This window comes from Aphelocoma coerulescens, chromosome 2, assembly GCF_041296385.1.
Source record: "Aphelocoma coerulescens isolate FSJ_1873_10779 chromosome 2, UR_Acoe_1.0, whole genome shotgun sequence".
Classification (NCBI taxonomy): Eukaryota; Metazoa; Chordata; class Aves; order Passeriformes; family Corvidae; genus Aphelocoma; species Aphelocoma coerulescens.
In genome coordinates, this window is record NC_091015.1 from 130,687,249 (window position 1) to 130,700,765 (window position 13,517).

At 38.5% G+C, this 13,517-nt stretch overlaps 1 protein-coding gene across 1 annotated transcript in view; it reads left to right on the forward strand.

Annotated features, from left to right (window-relative positions):
• The window catches only part of CLVS1 (clavesin 1), a 92,372-nt gene that overhangs the window by 983 nt on the left and 77,872 nt on the right, over positions 1-13,517 (forward strand). The gene's annotated exons all lie outside the window — the stretch shown is intronic.

Sequence of the window (13,517 nt, forward strand, 5' to 3'; positions counted from 1 at the left end):
GAAACTGACAGTATTTATTCTATCATCATACTTTCTAAGAGATTGTTGGTTTGCTTGTTTGTTTGTTTGAACCATTTTGGGAATTGCAGCCTCTGCTCTATTTCCACAAACTGCATTGTGATTTCTACACACTCTGGTTGTTCTATGTTGTTGATAAATGGGAGATTCACACGAAGCGTATTTTCTGTCCAGGTAATTTCTTTACCGAGTGGTATGAACAAAGATATCTCCCAGCCATTATTATAAAATAATGTCCTTAAATGTTAATGTGATTAATCAGCTTTCACTAACTGTTTGAAGTGGTACAGAGAAAAGGGGCTAGTCCAGGAATACTATGTTCACATTTTCCTTGTCTTCATAAGTCTTTCCATTCCATTTTCCCTGCCTTCATGGCGAGATGGAGAAGTGTAATCAGCTGTAGGCTTGCCATGTGTTCTGTTGAATCTTGATAAAAATCATATGAAAGAACAAAATTCAGATTCAGGTTTTAAGTATCATCAGTTCTGATTATTTCCAGGTAGGATTTTATCTTGTGATGGTCTAAAGTTTTCGATGAAAAAGTCTTATCCTTAGGAGTCAATAAATTGGAGCTTTGAATTTACATAATAGAAATTATTAGAGAACAATACACATGCGCCTGCAATTTTTCATGTCAGTTGTTTTCTGGGAAAACCTTTCATCGCCATGTGAAAAGCAGAGTTCAGAAGTGTTTCTGATTTTCATTTGCATGTGAATAAATGAACAGAAAATTATACAGAAGTGTAACATTGCATAATCAAATGTGTTTGGTGAAATAGTGAACTGAGGGCAGTAATAAAAGTCCTATTAACTACAAAGAGGCCAGCAGTTTATCTCCTGTCATTCTGAACTGCAAGTTTGCCTTTCTTCCAACCACAAAACTCTTCTGTTAGCAATTGGCCTGAAAAGAAAGATGAATGCACAGGTATCTGGCATTAATAGAAAGCATCAGCTTTAGAGGACAGAAGCACTGTGGCTCTGCTGGCTGCATTAAGGGATTTAGGTATTATATAGAGCCAGCTTTGGGTTTCTGATCCCTCAACAAAATGAATCTTTGTGATTAACCTTGTACATCAGGGCCTGCTCTTGGAAAGCTGAGAGTGCTGGTGTCTAAGGCTACTGCAATGAGATTTTGAAAGAATAATGATTCCTGTCAGATTTGGCTCAGATTTTCTGGAAGTCCTTTAATATCCATCCATGTGTATGTGTGCGTGTATGTCTGTGTGTGCAAAAACCAAAGCAACCCTGCATATTTTGAAAATATAATTTTAGCCTTGAGAGAAGAAAAGCTGAGGCAAATAGCATAGGATGTACTTTCCTAAGATTCCTCAGTGAAATTAAAAGACGTGCAAATTTTACCTCAGTTCAGCCACTGAACCTCATCTCTTCTGTGGATTCAGATGGCAAGAAGTGTTTTTTCTATGGCCTTTTGTGGTACTCCAGCTACAACAGGGATTTGGGACAAGATTTGGGCTGTAAGTAAATGGACAGCCTCCTCCTGTTTTGCTGTCTAAAGGCATCAGCAAGAGGAGAAGCTGTTAAGGAGCGGGAAATGGTGAGTGCAATGTCCTATTAAGCAGCATGGAAGCAGGTTATTGACCAGAAGAAACATAAATTTCACAAAAAACTTCAAACAGGCATTGTGCACATCTTACATAAATGTATCTTGGGCAACCTTTCTGCAGATGTGTCTACAGTGACGGCAAGATGTTCACAAGCTCATATTTCAGCTGAGTGCTAATGGAGTCGGCCGTGATGTTGACATGCAAGAGTAAGAGCTAACCCTTCAGCATGCCCTTCCTAACTTTAATCTTATTTGCTGCTGGCTGTGCCTTCTCTTTCTTTATGATCAAATTCTAATTTATGAGGGGCTATTTATAAAGAAATAATAATTTCCAAAGGGTCTTTTAAAATCAGAATAGCTATAATCCATAAACTCATTTTCAGTCCAGACATTCTTACCGTTTATGTGCCTGGGAGTATGGTTGCTGTTGGCATCACATGTCAAAGAGGCAGAAGAAACCTTGAAACTTTCTGTGCTTATAAATATATTGATTTTTAACAGGAAATGTCATTATTTGTGTAGTATGAATGCTTGGACAAATCAGATCCAAGACGTTTCTAAGGTATGCCATGTATCAAAGGTAGAACTTCCATGTAAGCTTTTAGAAACATTTGTTATTTCAGCCTCCAGACCTGACATCTCTAGCAAACTAGGTTTTAATTTCCAGTCTCAATGTTTCCAGCTTCAGCTTCCAGCTGCTAGATCATGTTAGTTTAAATGTACCGCAAAAATATGGCAGCTTCCCAAGTTTGTACTTTTATGTCCTGTCCACGTCATATTTAACCTATTTTTGAGTTTACTGGGGAGGCGGCACTGTAGGGTAAGTCACTGTCAGGCAACAAGAAGATTATGCATTAGCGACTCTGCAGCAGAGGTTTTTGTGTTCACATTTAACCATGGGGAAAGTAAAACAAATAATACCCTTTTCCTTGAGGACAAAACAACCTCCTGTTGTCTGCAATGTAAAGAATACACCTATGGGCAGCCAGCACAGCAAAGATAATGTTCTGGAAAGTAGTGCACTAGCTTAATGTATCACAATATATTTAAGATGCCAAAGCTTAAACAGTTTTAACTCCTTTACTCTCAGAATTGGGAAGATTTTCCAGGTTTAAAATACTCTTCATCATTATTTTCTGGACCATTCCTATCATTTTAGTGTTGTTGCTAAGGTGCAGGTGGATGAACTGAATAAAAATTTCCACTAATAAATCATCAAGTGATAACTCTATCTCATCTTCTCAGTAGTTTTCTCCTTTTAGATACAAAATTGTCACTCTGTTCTTAACTACTCTACCCCATTTTGAGCTTATGTTCAGCTCAAATTTGCTTTCAAGTCAGTTTCCTAAAATACAAATGCCACTGGTAAATGTGTCATACATTCTCATCCATAATGTGGGCACAGTCTAGCATGTGATTCATGCTCTTGTGCAGAGCTAAAAGTGTCCTGCTCCCCAATTATCATTTCAAAGGGTTTGTGACATCTGCAAAGCTCACTGGCAAGAATTTTATTTTTGTTTCCACATAGTTAAAAAATATAATGATGATTGTTTTGACCAAAACCTCTTTGGTGACTGGGAAAAAAACACAGGGGATGATAATTCTTATTGCCAAATCACTAGCTGAGATCTATCATGGCTCCAGAGTCACACTAATTTAGCGTCTGCTGCATAGGTTTGATTTTGCTCCATTGTTCAGGTAGATTTCTTAGAGATTATGTCATCACTTTGTCTTTAGGTCCTGCATAGCATATTTTGGATCTGTTAGTTAATGTTAATCACATATTCAATACCTTCGTTTTTACTTATTCAGTATTGAATAAATGAAAATGAGCAGATGGATAGAAAAGAAAGAGATTGGATAAGTTCCATAGTGAGGGAGAAAAAAAACTGTTGAGCTATATTACTGCACACTAGTACAGGGGAGGGATGTTTTTCACTTCGGTCAGAACTCAAGGTGTGAACCTACCTGAAACCCACAAAGACTTTACTTACACCACTGCTTACAGAGCACATTATTTTTGAATGCAAATTGGGCAGCAATAAAAACAGATAAGGATGTCAAACTGATCATGTAATGATTTTTTTTAATTAAATAATTTGCATGATAAAAATTTCCAGTTTGTAAAACAAACAAATGCATACATACAGTTTTGATGAGACCTGAACCAGGATTTAATGTAAAAAACAACGCTCCATGTGCTGGATTACAAATACTCTTTCTCACAGTTTTTCACCAAACCTAAGCCCTCACTCCTCTGATGCACCTGCAGTGAAACTGAAGCTTTTAAAGAAGTTAGGTAAGAGGGTCTTCTCAGATGTTGGATTGAGTGGAAGCCTTCAGTAACTTCCACAGCTGTTCCTACATCTGCTACTGCCTTCTAATACATGCTGCTTAAACACCAAGGAGATGGAACTTTGGGTGAACAGGTAATTCAGCAGGAGGTGTTCATTAATCTTACAAGCAAAAATATTTCTTTCAAGGTTGTTCAGCCAGAGTAAAATTTATTTTTGTGTAAAGAGCCAGCAGAAGAACTCCAATCACAATCCTCTGCAAATGGGGGCTTGGGGTAGGGGGCAGAATACTTTCAATAGTCTTTTGCAGTAAGATGGTAATTAATTTCTGTCTTCATGCCTGTGCCTTAGAAGCTGTCACATAACTCCAAAAATTCTGTGAGTCAGACAGAGAAAACCTGCTGCTTTGTTTACAACATACAATCCCAAGTCAACTGCTAGCCATAAATCGTCTTTTATTAATCAAGATGTCAAATGCCAGATACTTACCATGCTGTAGGGAAGTGTACTGAGGCTAAAGGGAGAGGAAATGTTCTGACATAGTGGTAAACTAACAGCTATAAATATTTTAAAGGATTGTGATAAAAACCAAGTATGTTCTTGCTGAGAATGCTCAAAGTGGTATAATTACAAGGATATTATCATCATCAGATCCTGTTGGTATAAGAATATGTCTCAAGTGCTGATTGTTCCAACATATTTCAAGCATAGTCTCAGATGCTTAAAAGAATATGAGGGAATAAACATCTGTTGAGACTGATTTATAGTCACAGGCAAACTGTGGCAATAACTCGGCCTCATGTCTGTTTATCATGAGAGATCACAGCTGAAGTGCAGGCAGTCCTAACACCAGAATGATTTTTACACATCAAGTCTTTGGGTTTTGTTAGGAGGTAGTGATTATCTGTTGGAAGATGCTTACGGTAATGCAGGTTGACATCGTGGTTCAAGCATTGCATTGACCAATAAATAGCTTAGAAGCACACTGCATAAAAAAAGTTCATATTACGTTACTGAGCTGGTCTGAAATGGTAGCAGAATTCAGGGTAGTAGGGGAAAGCAGCATAGCATAAGCAGAATACTCATTTTGAAGAGTAACAGATGTGCAAATTAAATGTTGGACAAAGAAGGCAAAAAGAAGCTCTGTCTTGAAATGTTTTAATTTGCTTGAAGGGCGGCAACTTAATTCAGTTAGCACCATTTATCATGGAAGCCATATTTGGGAAGGCAATTGTAGCCCATATGAATGACAGCAGGATGACATACACAAATGCAAATCCTGTGTAGGGCTGAGTAGGGAATCCAAAAAGAGAAGGAAAATATCTGAAAAAAGATATCTGAAAAAAGAGAAAGAAAAACAACAGCTGGGAAAGTTATGAAGCATATGTTGAAGAATGAGAGAAGCCTGATTGAAAAGAAAAAAAAAATCCATGGAGAGGGATTGGCAATCAAACACATTTTGAGAGAGAAGAGGTGACTGGATGGTGTTGGGCTGAGGGCTGACTGAAGAGCTGTGAAGGACAGTGCCTGTAGGTGAAAAACACAGTTGCAGGAGCTTGCCTGCAGGATAGCACAGGAAAATGTAGGGCAGACTGGAGAGTGGCTCTATGCCACTTTCCTCCTGTGGCGAAAAGAAAGCAAATCCAATTCCCAATTCCCAAGGACAGTTGATAAAGAAAAATATACAAACACCTATACACAGCAAACACACAGATGTGCATACACATCCCCTGCTTTTCTTCGCAGACTGTCTCAAAAGACCAAATTTTTGCGTGAGGGTTTATGTCTGGGTGTCAGAAAAGAGAAACCGCACACAGTTGTGATGGCACTTGTCCCTAACACAACAACCCATAGTCCTAAGTGTGCTGTGTATGTCATTGTCACAGATGGGATCTGTAAAAGAACACCATAACAGAGCTGCATCCACAGAATAGTAGGAAGCCAAGCAGTATGACATCTGTCTTGGCGTGGTTCTTTGCCCTTTTGGACTTTGGAAACTGCTGGAAACCATGAATGAAGGCTCTTGTAAATAGCCACTTTTTGAGGTTAGGCTGTGTAGGAAGAGACCAGAACACTTTTTTTGTCAGAGCACTTCCCAAATCAAGTTTTCTCAATATCTAATATCCTGATCACTTTCTAACTTGCCAACCTAACTAAAAGCAACTAAGGCAAAGTCAGGCATTGCAGCAGGAACAGACTGCAAAGAGTCAGGGAAGGAAAAAAAGTTAATTCTCTAGCAAGCTATTTAATAAGCTACATGCAGTAGAAGCATCAGAAAATAGTGTAAATACTGAGCTGGAATCCTGAAATACATTTGAAATTTTTAAATTTTAATACTTCCTTGTTATATTATTTCCCCAGGCCATGATTTATTTTAGACTTTTTCCTCTGAACTCTGAGCCCTGTGTCAATTGCATTTTACACTGAAATATCTGCTCTTTTCACTCTGACAAGTGCTGAGCATCCTCCAATTTCAGCACCCTCAGAGCAGCACAAGGGGTGCTTAGGAACTGGTGCTGTTAGCAGACCAGGTGATCCCACAGGAGTTACAACAGACAGCATGAATTTGGTCGGGATGTTAATGTTGTGGGTGGCTGCTCAGTCGCATGAAATAGCTGAACAGCACACTGGGGTAAATTCTGCCCTGCCACCACAGTCACCCTGCCTCAGGGTATTTCTTTGCCATGGTGAAGCTGGAGGGTGAGAGAGACACGGTTGGCCCTGTGGTTATGCTGGTGAGAGTGCCATGACCATGGGATGCTCTCAGTGATGTGTGAAATTAAGTGGTACCAGCACCCAACTGCCGCATACACCTAAAAATATAACCAAGCAGATAGAGTAGGAGGACAGGGGAAAGGATGGAGGAGTAAAGTCATTCCAATAAACTAGTTAAAAAATCGAATTGTTGAAGATCTTCTGTATTTTGCCTCCTCTATCATGGTAATCCAATAAAAGAGTTGGAGCATCATAACTAATATGTCATGACTGGAGATTTGATTCCTAAAGATGAGAAAATGGAATCACTTCTTAAGACAGAGGAAATTTTGGTCTTAAATTCTGATTGCACTCTCACAGCTTTTGTTTTTATTAAGTGCAGCAACCACAGAGGCAGCAAAAAGTAACTACCCCTTGTTCACAGACCATGATAATCTCAGCTCTGGAAACTTCCTGGAGGGTCCATTTGTTGCAGGGACAGAGGGCAAAGCAAGCCAGTTAGCCTCCTGCTGACACTATTTCCTACATAACTGCTTATGAAAACTGCCCATGCTGAGCAAACCCAAGCTAGTAAAGATTCATTTTTTAAGAGAGAGGTAATATGCAAATATCCTTTTCTTCATAGAGAGATGGTATCTCTTTTCCACTTTTCCATTGCAGAAGTGCAGTGGATGGCGCATGTCTGTGCATGTATTAACACATGTGGTGCCAATTTTCCTTCACAAATGCAATATAAATCACAGCACCAAGTAATGTTATGATGCTAGAGGTTCAATAAAAACCTATTTGAAAAGGGTATGCATGGAGTATATATGGAAGGTATTTATATAATATCCCATAATACCTCTTTAGGGACCAAATTTCAGGGTTTGATTGAAAGTGTAAGCTAGTGACTGTCGTATCAACATACCTATGAAAAAATACTTGATTTTCAGTAACAAATTAGTATGCTCTCTCTTTTAACCTTGTGTGCCGGTTTGGCCAAATTTAGAAACATATCCTCTGATAAAAGGTAGGTTACAACCATCCCTCCCCCAACAGGTTCAGGAAAAAATTAATTTTCCTGGAAGGAAAGTGAAAGAGATAAAAACTATTTATTTAACAAACACACAGGGAAAGGATAATAATGCTAAATAATATAACCTCTTGCTCTGCTGAGAGAAACCTGGGAAAATTTCAGAGTCCTTCCATAGATCTCTCTCTCCACCTCCTTGGAACTAGGACAAGGTGGTGGGCCCACCTCCAGGGCCAAGGCCTTGGTGGAAAGTCCTCCCAATGTATTCTGATGTTGAAACAGTCCAGCAGAGAAGAAGGGAAAAAATCAAAGTCCCAGGAAAACAAAAGTTCAACTCTCCAGAGGAAAAGGAGTTGAAAAACTGGCCGAAAGCTGGCTGGAAAGCATCAAGCCGGCTGCTTCCCTACTCTCACTCTGCTGCCATAGCTGAGCTCAGAGGACCACCTCTATCTCTGTGTGACCTTGAACAAGATGCAAACTGTTTTGAAGAAGTTTTGCTCAGTTTTTCCTCCCCCCTCTCAGGCTCAGTTTAAAGGCATAGAAAGGCACAAAATTAATTTCTGGGCATAGAACAGCGATATGGGATACACATCATAAAGTCACCCCAAGACACCTTGCCAACCTGCTGTGTGTCAAACCTCTTATGAAGGACCTGTTCCTCACAGGAGAGCCTTTGGTCTGATCCCATAGAACCACGCTCAATGTACTTTCAAAGACACATATTCTCACATACTGCACCAAGACCTGATGGTCTGGATTAAAGAAGCAGGAAGCTCAAGATATTTTTTAACCTTTTTAAGCCAATCTGCTTTTCTTCATTGTGTTCCAGCTATCCCGACATCTTCCTCATTCTTTCCTACAGATAGTCAGTCCTGTGCTCCTTTCCACAAAGTCACAATCTCAGCTCCTCTGGTTTTATACCATGTGAGTAGAGGAACTGAATTCCATAAATTCAGCTATGAATGAAGTAACATAGGTGAAAAAAAGGGGTAACAACACAAGACCACTTCCATGGTGTGATCAGGAACATTTGCACCCTTTGCCAGGGTTAAACATTTCACTGTTTCCTTCTTCCTGGCTGCCTTTCACAGCAAATCCAAGAGATGCCAGTCACGTATGTTAGATATGCACAGATCAATCTACAGAGTGTGTGCTGCCTGCACCCCTTCAGAGTGCTAGGCTACATGTTAGCACACAGGATTGCTTTTGTAAAGGTATTTCTAACCAGGGAAATCTACACCTGAGTGTGATAAACCTATCTAAGGCACCTTGGATCTGTGATCCTCTAAGCTCTTCCCACTTTGCAAGGTTTCTCCATAAGTGTGCATTGCCTTGCTTTCCCAGGGTTAATCCGACCTGTCTGTTGTACAGGTACAAAAGAAAAATGTGATTTATATTAAAGGAGAAAGAGATTGATGAAAAATCCTCCTTCCAAACGTACTTCAATATTCATTAGAAAACTAATGTTAGAAAAGTTAGAAAAGGAGGAGGAATAAACTCCGACCTAGGAAGAGATGGTGGGAAATCTTTCCATTCCTTAGGTTCTCATTTACATGTAAGACACTTCTAGCTGGCTCCTGCAATTCAAATTCACTTTTATTCTGATAAAGCCTTCAATTCTGTTTGAATAGAAGAGTTTTGCAAGTCTGGGGGAAATGGCAATTTGTGTATGCTGTGCTGCCAATGAGCGCCTTTTCTTTTTCCAGCATCTTATTATTATTCTCTGCTAAAATGAGTACATGCACATTCACTTTCTTTCAGAGAACATTTTATGTGAATCATTTAAAAGTACTTCAGGATCACTTTGGGATTTACTTCAAAAAAAGGCTTAGCAGATATTGGCTCCTTGTTAAAGGCCAAAGAGACTTGTGAGACACCAGACATACCTGCCATTGCTGGTTTAGTCCTGGCTGACAGGTTTGTCTCTGCTGGGATTTTCTCACCTGTTGATTTCTTAAATCAGGTATTTGCGGGTAAAAAATATTGACTGGGCACAGAAGGGTTTTGGGGCAAAAGATGGACTACAAATGGAGTTATACACAGTAAAGTGATACCACTGAGGAAGCAAAGAGTCTGAGCTGTATTACAGGAACATTGTCAGCAGGACACCAGTAGTGTCACTCACCTTTACCCACCTCAACTGTCCTGTAACCTAAGCACTAGCACAAGAGACAAGCTTGAACTAAGTCAACAAAAGAATAGCACAACAAGAAGTCTGGAAAATATGACAATGTAATACAAGTTGAGGATACTAAGAGGTGGGATACAACTCTTCCTATGTATAATAGTTTACCTTAACAAAATGTGGTAGTAATCAGTGGATATATAGAATAAAAACAAAATTATCCCGAATATTAAGCAGAATTATATTTCCAAATATTAGAAAACATTTTGCAACTAAGATACAGGTAACTGTGGCATTCTGTGTACTCCTCATCAATAATGACACTTCTGATACGCTTTGCATCAGACATTTGCTTAAATACCTCATGACTCAATACACGTCTCATGCAGAAACAAAAGCAGTGCATTCACTTGGCTGTTAAACACTATTGCAAAATATTAACCAAAGCTAAGTCAGCCTGATGCAAGGGAATGGAGTGGTCAAGAGTTCTGCCAGATCAGGGTGAAAAATCACGGAGACCCTGAAATGTGTTTTTGTGGAGTGAAACTAACTGCAACATTTTTGGATTCACTTTGCAAAGACTTGATCACTTGTAGTTCTTCTTTGATACTGCATAAGGCCTTTGTAGTAAAGTTTTGGTGAAGTCAAAATATTGTCTAGAATAAAGAGAAGTATGTACTACAGTTACTTTTAAGAAAATTAATTCTGCTGTTGTAACAAGTGTGTCCTATGGGTGTGCAGAGATCTATAGAAATGGACTGTCCCTGCCTAATTTTCCCCTTTCACTATAGACTAAACTGTGAGACAATAACATACAAAAAAAAAAAAGGACAACCCGTGTAGTATTAAGAAACCTGGTGATTTTAACAAATCATCCCATGATACCAAATTATAACTTTAATATATTAATTCTTCTGAAAGCCATATCTTCCCTGTTAAGGTGCAAACATCTCTGATGACATCTCCGATGACATCTCCTGAAAAGTAGGCTTTGCTACTTAAAAAAAGTTAAAAGGTAAAAAAATAATTAAAGGCTTTCTGTTTTTTTTTTAATGGGAAGAAAAAGATGAAAAAAATCAGGTATTTCTTTGCAAACAAGTTTGTAACAATGACTGCGTGTAAATGCTTTCCAGAAACAAGAAGTAAAAACAAGGAGTGATTTATTTGTTCAAGATTTACACATTTGCCTCTAATACTCAGGTTTTACTTCTGGAATTTTTCTCAAGGCCATGTAACTACACTTCCTGTGTCAATGTCTGCTGATCCTTTTTCTGCCTCTATTTGGCTGACTTTTGACAAAACAGGGCCTCCCTGCTGCCTGTATCTTTATTTGAGTGCTTGTGTTTGGAGTAAAAGTCCTGGCTGCTCCAGCTATCTGGTTCCAGAGATGCCTCCTTCAAATACCAGCATAGGGTCTGGCAGGACATCGCTGTGCATTGAGTTCAAAAGCACCAGGTCTTTTTCTCTTATTTTCTGAACTTAATTCTTACATATGTTGTTTCATTAACAACTATTTATAATTGAATTAGTAGTACAGAGTAATGACTTCAATTAATCGCATTTCTTCAGAAATTTTCTGTATTGACTATGTGAAAATTCTTAATAGAAGCGTGAAAAAATTATTTAGAATTAATTATGTTAGCTTCATAATAAAAAGAAATACAAACAGAAATAGAAGAGTACAAATTACATTATCATTTTACAGTTTCCAGTTGGTTAGAAACTTAAAATGCAACTCTTTCCCCCAGAAACTTCTCCAGCAAGCCATGAAACAGCAGTTCCCAGAAAGAAGAGACTAAATCTCCACACATATAAGTGGAGATTGTATAGAGGCCAGAGTAATTTAGGAGTTGCTGATAACTTCTTTAATAAGGAATTAATGAAACTTTTATTTCAGAATCCCTAACATTGCAATTCACATGAAATTCTCTTTTCAGCTCAACTCACTTTAATAGTTTATGAATCACTTAGATTGTTTTTCACTGGCAATTCCTAAGAAAATTTGATGCTCTGCAAAAATAATTATATAACATTATTATTCCAAGGCAAGGACTACACTGCACCTGCAACACTCATCTGTACCCAACTGGGAATTGCTGGCACATATCAAAAAATTGTGCTGGTGCCAGGGGAATAAGGGTGATCAGGCTGGGCTTCTTTTCCCCATTACCATACATCCAATACAAGGCTCCACACTTCTATTTCTGCTGCCTTTGGGATCTCAGCTTAAGCAGTTACTACACACTCTTGCTGTTAGCATGTTACACCGAAGTCCACCCCATCCCATTCAAGAAAAATCCTTCATGCTGCTAGATTGTGGAATTATAAATCTTAGTTAAAAGGCAGAATTTATTTCAGAAATTCAAGATTTCAAATCCAGATAACTAAATATAAATAAAGCATTGATTAATTGCTTCAGGTAGATTGACAGATATTTTTTCTCTTTTATTTTTTTAATAATGGAGAAATAATGTACTTAGCCTGTGCATTCACATAAATTGAAGTACTCAAAAATTATGAATATTGATCTTAGAGTTCTAAAATAAGCTTAATTTTCCCTTTTGTGGTTATCTAAAATCATACTTTAAAATTTGATTCTAGCCTATTTTGTCCACTGATCCTGCACAGGAGGCATTTTGAAAACAACTGCAATCCTGTCAGTTTCTAATTTTCAATTTGCAGCCTCAGCTTTTAGATTTTTGTTCCATAATTGCTTCATCTTCTTTGAGAAGGCCAGTCTCAGCACTGTTGTATTTTGAAATGAGGTGGGCCAGTAACATTAATTCGTTCAAGTTGCTGCTTTGGAAAAATTTCAGGGGAGTCATGCTAGGCTCACATCTTTTCCCCTTGTCATTCAGTTCTCTCAGAAAACCATAATTTGCAACTTGAAGGCCAAACAAACACCCCCAAACCCCCCAAGCCATTCCAAAGGACTACTTTTTTCAAAGAAACCTTGCCCGTCCCAGCAATACTCACATCCTCACTTTCACAGCATCAGGTGGTTGAAGCCATCTCAGGATGTCAACATTTTTTATTTCCTCAAACCCAACCAATCCAGCCTAAGTGGTAGTAAAATCCACAGAAAAATATTTTTAGCTTTCCTTAGGCTTTAGGTTTGCTTCATTGGTGCCATCCATACAAGGCTTGTAACACCACGTAGAACAACGCTGAAGATAGTTGGTCTCTGTGTTCAGTAATTCCCCTTCAAAAGGGGCAACTGCTGCACCCACCAAAGCTCTTACAGTAGCTGTCATTTATGCTGCCTATAGAATTAAATTCCTAAGGTTTCTACTGCAATGTCGTATGGTGGAGACTGATGGTGTCTTTCCATTATTTTCATTTTCTGCCAGCTGCTTACAAAATTCATTCAGTTATCATACTTTTGTTGATTGACATATTGGGGAGTCATGTGCCAGTGGAATCCAGACCTCCCAAAGCAACTTCTGTCAGGTGTTGTCCACATAGGAGGTTGGATACCCAACCCAATGAACTCTGGGGCAAACATGGAGAATGAGAGTAAAAAGACATACCTTTTCCAATTTCACTGGTGACATGTCACCAGGCTCTTCATTGTTGGTTGGATCACAACCTATTTTTATCTTGCTAAAGGTTCTGTAAAGTCTGCAGTCTTCTACAGAAATGGCTTATTTACTCTTTCTGTGGAAAAAAAATAAATCTGCTTTTTTAGGGGGAATGGATTTTCTATTCATTCTCTCACTTTCTTCAATGAAGTTGCATGAAATATGATCCACTCAAAAGTGTCTAGGATGAAAATGCTCATTTTTG